Below are 12,939 nucleotides of genomic sequence, written 5' to 3'. Positions count from 1 at the left end.
TGTTACAACACTGTATAAAATTTTATAAGTACTTAACCACTTGAGGACCTAGCCTTTACCCCCCCTTAACGACCAGCGCTGCTTTTTCAGATCTGTGCTGGGTGGGCTCTACAGCCCCCAGCCCAGATCAAATGACAGGCAGAGCGACCAGACCGCCCCCCTTTTTTCCCCACTAGGGGTATGATGTGCTGGGGGGGTCTGATCGCTCCTGCATGCTGTCGGTGGCGGGGGGTGCACCTCGAAGCCCCCTCCACCGCAGGATTCCCCCTCTCCCTCTCCTCCCTCCCTTCCCCGAGAGATCGGAGGCTGCACAGTAACGGATCTGTCCTGTGCAGCCTCTAACAGGCTCCCCGCTGTCATGTGACAGCGATCCCCGGCCGCTGATTGGCCGGGGATCGCTAATCTACTACAACGCTGCTACTGTAGCAGCGTTGTAAAAATGTAAACAAAGCGGATTATTTCCGCTTGTGTTTACATTTAGCCTGCGAGCCGCGATCAGCGGCCCGCAGGCTATTCACGGAGCCCCCCGCCGTGAAATAACAGAAAACAGGCGCTCGCGCGAGCGGCTGTTTCCTGATTAATTAGCCTGCAGCCGGCGACGCAGATCTGCGTCGCTTTTCCTGCAGCTGCCACTTTGCCGATGCGCGGTATGAGTGCGCGGTCGGCAAGTGGTTAAAAAACTTCAAAAGCACATTGAAAACAACAAAAAAACATAGTTTATACTATACAGTATGTCCTAATCCACAGTTGTCCAAAAGTAAATCATTTATCCACATTTCTCCATGTTTTTAACACAGGACTCAAGCTACAAACAACTTCAGCTTACAAACAAGCTCCTGGAATGGAACCTGTTTGCAAGTTGGGGAACGCCTGTAGTAGTAAACCACTATTTTAGGTATTGCAGTAATGTATGTAAACTTCAATCTATTTATAAAAGACTGAAGTATATTAGGAATTTTGTATGTTTACAAATGAACTCTATAACAAATATGGTCCAGAATGTGAATAAGTCATATCAGATTCCAAGCAACGTGATTAGATTGCTAATTTGCCTCAAAACATATGTATAAACAGTGCAATTTACCTTTTCCAGCTTGTGACACATTTTGAAAAATGATTTTCTCTTAATGGACCACCGTCGCGAAAATCTTAAAATTTAAAGAGACTCTGAAGTCTCGTAAAAAAACATCTTTTTATTTTAAAAATGTGTTTAACATGATTGTCCTAACAAAACCGCTGCATCCCCGCCGCTGTAATCTATCTAAATCCCCCCCTAACTCCCTGGGGGGCAATCCGGGCAGCGCTTCCGTGAGTGGCAGAGAGGGGCGGGGGAGAGGCAGAGAGCGCTGACAGACGCGTGTCGAGGCAGTTTTGCAGGGGAGAGGGAGGGGGGAGTTAGGGGGGATTTAGATAGATTACAGCCGTGGGGATGCGGCGGTTTAGTTATGACAATCATGTTACACACATTTTTTAACTAAAAAGATTTTTTTACGAGACTTCAGTGTCTCATTAATATATATATATACACACATGCAAATAAGAAGTATGTTTCTTCCAGAGTAAAATGAGCCACAAATTACTTTTCTCCTATGTTGCTGTCACTTACAGTAGGTAGTAGAAATCTGACATTACCGACAGGTTTTGGGCTAGTCCATCTCTCAATAGGGAATTCTCCGCATGGCCTAAAGACACTCCCTGAAAAAGATTTATACAAAGATGTTGGCCAGCCTCCCTGCTCACCATACACTTTTATGGCAGTTGAACGGAGCAACTGCCATTCACTAAGTGCTTTTGAAAATAAAGAAATAAAGAAATCCCTGAGAATCCCCATGAGGAGATGGGCTAGTCTAAAACCTGTTGGTTCTGTCAGATTTCTACTACTTACTATTAGTGACCGCAACATAGGAAAAAAGTAATTTAGGGCTTATTTTACTTTGGGAGAAATGCACCTCTTATCTGTATATGTTTACATATGTATAGTTTAAATTTTAAGATTTTCATGACAGTGGTCCTTTAAATAAGAGACTCTTCATTAAAGAGAACCCGAGGCGGGGTTCTTACATCGCAATCCATATACAGAGGCAGGGGCGTAACTAGAAATCACTGGGCCCCCCTGCAAAACTTTGAATGGGGCCCCCTTCTGCCAACCTTCCCCCAACCCCCCATCTGGTAAACTGTGTCACAGGTAAACTGAGAACCAATGTTATTAATTTGGCTAGTGCACACTGGAATGTGTTTTCCCCATGCAGATAAAAGCTGACAACAGTAAAGCACTGCAGGCATTTTCTCTATCAATTACATTAGTTTTTGTGATAAAACATGCATGATGTAACACATACAGACACACATGGTGTGCAGAAAATGCATACAGAATACAGATAGATGAGTCCCAGCCTCAGCTTATTACACTCACTCTGTCCATCGCTGATGGAGCAGAACTGGCTCTACAGACTTCTCCAGCATCACTACAGTACACAGCACTTGGGGAGGGGCAGAGAGGTTGGTGGCTGTACAGAAGAGCCTGCTGCACACTGAATAGCGTCTGTTTACAAATCTTTGTTTGTAAAACTTTGTATGATTCCTTATCAGTGGCTGAGCAAATGCAGTCATTAGAACAATTTTGCAGAGAGCAGAAAGCTTTTACCTACTTGCCCTTAGTTGTCAGTCTCTCAGGACGGGGCCCCATGTGGCTTCTGGGCCCCCCTGAGGCTGCATCTCTTGCAGGGTCTATTGTTACGCCCCTGTACAGAGGCTGGGTCTGTCTATAGAGCCCAGCCTCTGTTGCTAGTTCGTTTCCTTCAAAGCCCCCCCCTGCGCACTGTCAGACCCCATAAAACACAGCCGCGCTGGCGACATGCAGCGTGTCGCAGCCGGCTGTGTTTATCTCACTAATGTCAGTCTCGCCGCTCCCCCGCCTCCTGAATCGCGCCGGTCCCCGCCCACGTCCCTTCCCTCGCCGCTGATTGGAGGGAAGGGACGTGGGCGGGGACCGGAGCGATTCAGGAGGCGGGGGAGCAGCCGAGACTGACAGTAACTATGCGGCTGTGATTTATGGGGTCTGACAGCGCGCAGGGGGGGGGGGGGGGGCTTTGGAGGGAATGAACTAGCAACGGAGGCTGGGCTCTATAGACAGACCCAGCCTCTGTATATGGATTGCGATGGAAGGGCCCCGCCTCGGGTTCTCTTTAAATGGATAGTGTTGTGTAATGTTTACCAGTTTCTGCTAAACATATTTATGGGAAAAAATGTCTAGTGTCTTTCTTAGACAAGTGAGAAAGCTTGGTATGCCGCGGGAGCTGCTGGCCAGCTTTTACACAGCCGCCATGAAATTGATCCTCTACTACTCCGTCACTGCCTGGTATGCATGGGCAACCGTGAGCGGCAGGAACAAACTTCAGAGAGTAATCAGCACTGCAGAGAGGATCACCGGGTCACCCCTGCCACCACTGGACTTCCTCCACAGATCTAGACTAAAGTCCAGTCCCAACAGGATAATGCAGGGCCCCTCCCACCCTGGCAGTCACTTCCTCTACCTTCTCCCCTCAGGCCTCTGTTGTAGGACCATCCCAGCCAAAACCTATAGGAACCGGAACACCATTTTCAGGCAAGCAGTTCACCTTCTGAACTCAAGCCGCCTCCTCAGCAAAACCTCCCACCCTCCTCCAGCTTCTCTGGAAGTCCTAAATCACTGAACCTGTGCTCTAATGTGTGCCTTCAGTGTTTGCTACTCACTGTCTGTCATTTGCATTACGTCTGTTATCTGCACTTTATGTACTACAAATAATCCTGGGTCGTACTTGGCGAATAATGTTGATTCTGCTTCGAGTTTATCTATGCTGTAAAGAAAAATGTATTCTAAGCAAGAACACTACACTTCTGGAACAGAACCACTTGAGGGCAGTGTTGTTTAGCAAGTTTCCTTGTACCATGCAAAAGGATTCATTTGAAATTTACAGCAATTTTGCTAACTTTGTATTTCTTCAGACTCATGTTTTAGCAATGTATTGGATCAGACTCACTAACAAGCGCTAAAATTTAGGTCTGCAAACTTTACTGCCTTTTACACACAGTAACTGGCATTGTACAAATAGCGCAGCTCGTGTTATGTAAGTTACGCACATGTTGCTTGTGTAATGGATGTTACACTATTTGCATAACACACATTACACAAGCAACGCATGCATTATATATACTACCCAAGATGTGTTATTTTCATAAATGTTGTCATTAACCACTTGCCGACTGCACACTCATACCGTGCGGCGGCAAAGTGGTAGCTGGAGGACCAGCGATGCACATCTGCGTCGCCAGGTGCCTCCCTAATTAATCAGGAATGGCCGCTCGCGCGAGCGGCCGTTTCCTGTTAGATCACGGAGTGGGTCTCCGTGAATAGCCTGCGAGCCGCTGATCGTGGCTCGCAGACTAAATGTAAACACAGGAGACGTTTATCTCCTTTGTTTACATTGAACGGCGCTGCTGCTACAGCAGCGCTGTAAGGCAGATCGGCGATCCCCAACCAATCAGCGGCCGGGGATCGCCGCCATGTGACAGAGGACAGCTTGTCACAGGCTGCACAGGACGGTTAGCGTCCTGTGTAGCCCCGATCACCAGGTGTGAGAGGAAGAAGAGGGAGGGGGGGAATTTTGCCGTGGAGGGGGGTTTTGAGGTGCCCCCCCCCCCCCCGCAACACCCAGGCAGGCAGGAGCGATCAGACCCCCACTGCACATCATCCCCATAGGGGGGGTAAAAAGGGGGGTGATCTGATCGCTCTGCCTGCAACCTGATCTGTGCTGGGGGCTGCAGAGCCCACCCAGCACAGATCATAAAAAAACACGCTGGTCCTTAAGGGGGGGTAAAGGCTGGGTCCTCAAGTGGTTAAGACAACAGAACAACAAGGTCCAACAGGGTAGATTTGGCTGCAGTCATATAACTAGTTTACGTAACCTCAGGAAAGAAACTAGAGCAGTCGAACGGAAATGGAGGAAATCACGTCTCAATTCTGTATTCCTAGATTACAAGGCCAAACTGTTACTCTTCCACACTGCCCTCTCTGAGGCTAAACAAAGGTACTTTGCATCACTGATTGGAACCCAAGCTTCCAACCCTCGACAGCTTTTTGCTACCTTTAACTCCCTCCTCAACCCCACTCCTCCGCCTCCCAGCTCCTCCCTCTCAGCCAACGACTTTGCCAACCACTTCACCACCAAAATTGCAACAATACGCAATGAAAGTTCCCTCCTCCATCCCTCCCTTTCCAACGCCTCTCAGGTGTCCCCTTGCCTTCCCTCTCAGCTGCTCCCCTGTCTCATCCACCCCTCACCTCTTTCGCTCCTGCCGCCATTGATGAAGTCAGCCTGCTGCTAGTGGCTTCCCCCCCTCCTCCTTCCCCTGTGATCCTGTATCCACAAATACTCTTAGTCCCCACTTCCCTGACCTGGCCCCAGTCCTCACCTCCTTGTTCAATCTTTCCCTTTCCACAGGCACCTTCCCCAAAGTATTCAAACAGGCCACTGTACTTCCCCTCCTGAAAAAACCCTCACTTGACCCAGCCCTACCCTCAAACTACCGCCCAATCTCCCTCCTTCCCTATGCTTCTAAACTCCTCGAACGCCTAGTCCACCAACGCATTACCCAATACATCAACACCAATACCCTACTTGACCCCCTACAGTCTGGATTCCAACCTGCACACTCAACTAAAACAGCCCTCACCAAGGTGGTCAACGACCTTACCCTTGCCAGGGCCAAAGGCAGTTATTCCATCCTGCTCCTCCTTGATCTCTCCGCAGCATTTGACACTGTTGACCACGCCCTCCTCCTCCAATCACTACAGTCCATGGGCATCCATGGTCTTGCCTTGACCTGGATCTAGTCCATCTATCCAATCGCTCCGTCACAACTTCCTTCAATGGCTCCTCCTCAACCGCTGCCCCCCTCGCAGTTGGGGTCCCCCAGGGCTCTGTTCTGGACCCTCTCCATATACACTTCCTCAATTGGCAAGCTTATCTCCTCCCTGGGCTTCAAATATCACCTCTATGCCGATGACACACAGATTTCCTTCCTTACCCCCAATCTCTCATCCACCACCATAAACAAGGTCTCCACGTGTCTCTCTGCAATTTCCTCCTGGATGTCTGCTAGGTTCCTGAAGCTTAACCTAGACAAAACTGAGCTCCTGATCATTTCACCCCATGCTGCTGCACCCCTCCCAGATTTCCACCTGACAATCGATAACACAACCATTCACCCTACCTCCCAGGCCCGCTGTCTGGGTGTCACCTAGGACTCCGAACTCTCCTTCATCCCACACATCGAAAACATCACCAGAGCCTGCAATTTCCACCTCCGATAAATCTCCAAGATCCGCCCCTTCTTAACTCCGGACACGACCTAACTGCTCATCCATGCCCTCATCATCTCCTGCCTTGATTACTGCAACTCCCTTCTTTCTGGCCTCCCCTTGAAACGCACTGATGAACGCGACTGCAAGACTCATCCATTCTTGGCACCGCTCCGCATCCACATCTCCCCTTTGTGAATCCCTGCACTGGCTCCCTATCCGTTTCAGGATAACTTTCAAGATTCTATGCCTGGCGTGTAAACCTGTGCACAAAACCTGCCCTACCTACATCTCGGAGCTTGTTCACAGGTATACACCAGGTCGCCCCCTCCGATCCTCCAACGACCTTCGCCTCACCACCCCACGCATTTCACACTCCCATGCCCACCTGCAGGATTTCTCAAGAGCTGCCTCCACCCTCTGGAACGCCCTTCGACCACTCATCAGACTTTTCCCTCCCTTTTTCAACACATTCAAGCAAGCCCTCAAAACCCACTGCTTTATGATGGCCTACCCACCTCCTACCACACAGTAACTCTCTACTGAATATTTAACAGCCCCACCTAGTGTTTCCACCCCACCCTTTAGATTGTAAGCCTCTGGCAGGGTTTTCCATTCCCTAGTGTAATCTACAGGATCATGTACTCCTGTCCTATGACAGCCTGTACTTGTATTACTGGGCCTACCTAACCAGCCCATATTGCATGATCATGTATTTTGTACAATTTGCATGTATAACTTTGTTCTATGTTGTATAACCTTGTTATGTCTGTCATCCTTGTATCATTGTATATATTTATTATCCAGCGCTGCGTAATAAGTTGGCGCTTTATAAATACAATTAATAATAATAATAATACCGGTAATACTTTTAGAGTGGCCATCCTTAGGCAGATACAGCAGAAACGATGGGTGCTATGAGATATGCTCATCTTTGGTTCATGCCACAGGTGCTATTGTATTATACTTAAATGTACCCAAAAACATGATAGTTGGGCTGGCTGACATGGTTAATATTGGCCATCTTGGTATGCCTTCTACTGCCTGCAAAAAGACAAGGCCACCAACAAGGCCACCAACAAGGCAGTACAAGGAGTACTGTCCTATGGGGCCTGTGAAGAGTCTGGGGCCCAAACAGTGCCTCAAGGTCCCTAGCCTGTAATCTGTGTTTATATCTAAGGAGGGGGGAGGGGTAATTGAGCTCCTGGGGTAAGGAGTTAGCACATGATTAAATAAGGGGGGAGGCTAAGGGAGTGAGGAGGGCCCAGTAGGTTTGCCCAGTATGGGGCTTAGAGATTTCTGATGGTGCCCACTATTATTTATTTTTTGAGACAGGTGTCAGGGATTTTTTTTTTCATAATTATGCCAACTGGCCTGCCAAAAAGTGGACCAATCACTGCTACATCAGTACACCAGCAGCCAATATTTGTCAGCTGAAACAGAATCAATAGGCAGACATTATGCCGTAGTTTCCAATAGGCAGACATTATTCCTTAGTTTCCAATAGGCAGACATTATGCCGTAGTTTCCAATAGGCAGACATTATTCCTTAGTTTCCAATAGGCAGACATTATGCTGTAGTTTCCAATAGGCAGACATTATGCTGTCGTTTCGTCTGACAAATCTACAGACAGCAGGCTGACTGTTGATGTTAGTTGGCCTTCTATCTCCAGACTAAATTTTGAAGGCAACAGCGACCATAGTTCAGATGTTGGGTGTTTGTGGTGCACTGGTGCTAAGGTCGTCATTTGTTTTTCTCTGAAGAAGCTGTATGTGCTGTTGACCTCCACACAAGCACATTGTCATAAGTGATAATGGAAGCCCTGCATTCTGCTATCAGGCAGTCTACGGCAGCTGTGCTACGTTTCCCACAAAAATAAAGCCAGCATGCAAGTCTATTTCAGTTTTCTACTAAAGGAATGTCAATAGATGCCAGGAAAGAGACACTTAACATGTTTTGCATTAAACCAGCGATTAATTAAAGAACGTCTTATGCAATTAATTATATTCTCATAATTTTAGCTTTTGTGGCTTCTATGTGGTTTTCCCTCAGTCTGCCGTACACATCAATGTGGGGGATCGCAGAGCTGGCATGAAACGTGCACAGAATGGGCCACACACATTTACCAACCCAAAATTCATGTTTTATAAACAACATAGCATCTCTGCATTTACATGGCCCATTACATCATCACACACTTTTTATCCTTATTCTTACTATTACGTGTCTCTGCCATTCCCCACAGTGCTTTAACAGAGTATATTGAGTAATTCCCATCACTCACTATCCCTCAATGTGGTCCAATCCAAAGGCTCCTACACACGTCTAACAAATCTACCCAATTGTCTCCTGATTTTTGTCTGATAGATGACAATCAGGCGAGTGGACGCGTGGCAAACGACAAGACAAGTGACTGATAACAAGCAGTTTGCCCGATCCATCTGGGTGGATCAACTCACACCACTGTTGGTCCAATATTGTGCAGTTGGCCATGTTTGTACAAGTCATTTGAGTGACATGCACTTGTTTTGAATGCGGCCATGCCATGCAGTCCATCGTTTCGCTTGCACGAGCAGTATGCAAATAACTGGTCATTCAGTTGGTTGGTGCATGGAAAATACAAGTCATGTAAGCGGTGTGTGGGGTCAGTCATGTCGTGGAGTTGGTCATGCACTTTGTTCAACGTGTGTACGAGCCTTAAAGCAACCTGAAGGACATGCAGGTTGGGTTCATTGACGCCTATTGTAAAACATATAGCAGTGTATACACAATAGGGGCGTAGCTTCTTAAATAAAAGTGCTGGTGTATTTCTCAGTGTGCACCCGGATGAAGCTTATGTAGGTTTAGAAAAACACCTGGAACAAGCATGCAGCTAATCCAGTCAGACTTCAGTCATAAACATTTTATTTGCATGCTTATTCAGGGTCTATGGTTAAAAGTCTTATGCCTGGTACAAACAATGCAATTTCCTGTCAGATCGACGAGTTGAATTGATGATTTCTGTCAAGTCCACACAGAATTCCAAACATTTTTCTTATCAATTTTTGGATCACTTTTGTACAAAAATGATAAAAAATTGATCAGAAACTTGATTGGATCTGTGGGACATTATTGATTCTACCCATCGATCTGGTGGGAAATTGCATTGCGTGTACCAGGCATTTGAGACAGAGGTTTTGCTAGACAGCCAGTCAATTTGCATTGTTTAAAAGGAAATAGATATGGCAGCCTCCATGTCCCTCTCACTTCAGGTGTCCTTTTAAACCTGGCTTGGATAGTGCCAGAGTCCTGTATGCAGTGTTACTGTTATCACTATGATATAACTGCTGACTATCAGGCTGTCTTGTAAACAATGTGGGTAGGAATTAGGAAAGTGCTTTGTCATACTAGGGGCTCTAGTTATGGAACATCTCAACAAGCTCTAAAGAAATGCTGAGAGTTTCTGAACAAAAGTATTTGTATTGTATTTAACTCTTTAACCACTTGAGGACCCAGGGCTTAAACCCACCCAAGATACCAGGCCATTTTTCACAAAATAGGCCACTGCAGCTTTAAGGCCTCGCTGCAGGGCTGTAATACTCAGCACTAGGGCTGCTCAAATCCGGATCTGGGAGATACCTGGGTATTGCTATCCGGATATCTCCCAGTAAACCTGTTCGGGGTGGGTGGGGGGTCAATCTTACCTGTCTGACATCTTCTTCGTCCGTCCCTCGGCGCCTCCCGCGATGCGCTCCACGCGCGTCACGTGATTACAAACACTTCCTCCTTCAACCCGGAAGGAGGAAGTGTTTGTAATCACGTGTCCGCCGCTTGGACCGCATTGTGGGAGGCGCTGAGGGACGGACCGAAGAAGACGTCAGACAGGTAAGATTGACCCCCCACGCCGCCCATCCCGAACAGATAGCAGGGAGATATCCGGATATAACTATCCGGATGTCTCCCGGATTCGGATTTGAGCAGCCCTGCTCAGCACACATGTGATCCCCCCCACCCCAGTTTTCTGCCCAACAACAGAGCTTTCTGTTGGTGGACTGTGATTGCTCCTCCAATATTTTTGTTTGTTTTTTTTATAAATATTTCTTTATTTTTGTAATAAATGTTCCTATTTTTTTAAACCCTCCCTCCCCCCGCCAGCCAATCAGTGCGATAGCTTCCTTGCCTCCAGGGGGACAGCCATGTCACACGGCTGTCCCCAGTACAGCACTGCCGCAGATTGCAGCACTGTATGGAGTAAATAGACGGCAGTTTCGCCGTCTAACAGTCTCCTAGTGGCGATCGCTGCTCCGTCATCCAAGCGGAGATGAGAGTGCATCAGCGCGTGCAATCTCCTGCAAATCCCCGCCCCAGGACTTTACGCCGAGGTGGTCCTGGGGCTGCCGCCATGATCACTCCCATCGGCGTGACACGGTCATATAAGAGTTAAACAATGGCAGCTAGCAAAACACCTCTCAACCTCTCAACATTTAAACTCACACAGCTGCCCTGTCGTAGCTGATTGATTCTCCCATGTTCTAAAGCTGCGTACGCATGCCTGACTCAAGTCGGCTGAGCCAGCCATAGTGACCGCCTCAGCTGACAATCAGGCGTGTGTACGGCAACCAACATCTCCTGACACTCAACCCACCAGCGATCCGCCGGACGGATGTACCCAACCCCAATGACGCTGATCCCATTGCTCGCGCCACACCCCCACCCACTGATTGATGGCCTGCATGCACTGCTCATCATCTCTCCGTCGTTCCCACGCATAACAAGACAGCATGTCGTCAGCTACACCGCTGACGTGCTTGTGTGAATCAGGGCTCAGCTCCTGATCCCCGATGAACGACATGCGTTGTAGATATTTACAAGCCCTAAGACAGAAGAAGCACAGAATGAGAAGGTAGATGCCCTTGTTGTGACTTCAGCATTTGGGCACTTCATTGTGTGACCGTCTTGTATACATAAACTGTCCGAAACAAAAACACAAAAAAACAAAAACTCAAGACAACCTGGATAATGACAAATGGTTCTATTTATGTTCCAAAACAGATGAAAAAACTTCAGAAAAGTTTCAAAAAATGGACATCTTAGTATGAGCAGAAATATCTGAGGTATTCACTGTACAGGCCAGTTCAGGAACACCATCAGTAATTATAGAACAGAGATGAAGTAAAGTAGAGGCCAAGGCATGGGAAGTACAGAGGGGAGTTGGAAAGGTTTTTACTGTGCTCTGTGTCCTCTTTGGAAGGAAATTTCCACTTACTTCCTATCCCTATAGCTCCACCCATAGCTCCCACTATGCTGTTTTTTGGGAACCTAGTCCCTCTGTCCCTCTTTCTTCCTCATTGGTCCCTCTTTCAGGACTGATGTATAAATCTATGTAAATATGTGTTTTTCTCTTGAAAAAAAAATGCTTTCAACTGACTCTAAAGTTTTTTCTCATCTTTAAAATTAATATTTTTCTTACTTTTAAATGTTATTATGAAATAAAATTTATGATGATAGATAGATAGATAGGATCACTGTGGTTTGAATGATAAAACAAAATTTTCTGCCTTTGAATTCTTTGTTATATCCGTGACTAGGGGTGTGGCTGGGTGTGACTAGGGGTGTGACTGGGTGTGACTAGGGGTGTGGCTGGGCGTGACTAGCGGTGTGGCAGGGGTGTGACATAAACTGTCCCTCATTCTTAACTCAAAAATGCTGGGAGGTATATCCATCCCTGTGACAGATGGCACCAGGACAAAGAGTTACAAGATGAATTCCAAAAAGTTATGGCTGTCACTGGTACAGGAGTTAGGTGAAGATCTTCCATGGAGACAAGTACTGAAGATGGGACATTACATAATACCTTGGAAGAGTACTAATTATCATGGCGCGATTGATTTTGGGCTCAGGAAGAGGGAAAGGGACGGCTCCCCCAGCCCAAGTTTATTCTCGGGTATATCAAATACATTCCCCTACTGATTACCTTGTTTAACCTCAGGACACGTAATTTGGGGTCCAGGTAATGCCGGCACCCAAATCACAGTGTTTAAACTGCCATTTGGGCTGCAGAGCTATTAGTAATAGAGCTATAGCGGTGTCCATATCCAGCGCAGCGGGGAGGGTAACAAGCGCCAAAATGTCCTGCTTCACCTTAGAAGATGTTCCTCTAAATTCTGATTGTAAATCAGTATTCACAGATTCCCTTGCCTCTATCTGCTTTCTGAAAACCACTCAGTGCTGCCCATGGCTGTCTGTGACAGAGTCACCTGTTATCTGCATATCAGGTCCACTGAAAACAATCTGAAGTTAGGGAAAAAAAAGTTAAATACTTACCTCAATAGGGGAAGCCTCTGGATAGCCCACAAGCTTCTATCAGAGCCGTTTCTAACATTTTTTGTCACCCCAGGCAAGAAGTCCTAAGTCAACAGCTGCCCCCCCCCCCTCGCAGGGAGGTGGCACAAGGGGGACAGAATAAGGCACAAGAGACAGAAGGAAGCATAGGGGAGCAAAAAGAGGCACAGGGAGTAGAAGTAGTCGCAAAGGACAAACAGGGGGCAGAGGTGGCACAAAGGGACTGAAGGTGGCACTAGAAGACAGAAAGGGGGGACAGAAGGAGGCACAGGGGAGC

The sequence above is a fragment of the Hyperolius riggenbachi genome, chromosome 2 (assembly GCF_040937935.1).
Source record: "Hyperolius riggenbachi isolate aHypRig1 chromosome 2, aHypRig1.pri, whole genome shotgun sequence".
Classification (NCBI taxonomy): domain Eukaryota; kingdom Metazoa; phylum Chordata; class Amphibia; order Anura; family Hyperoliidae; genus Hyperolius; species Hyperolius riggenbachi.
The sequence above is the reverse complement of the archived record's forward strand: the minus strand, read 5'-3'. Positions refer to the sequence as shown.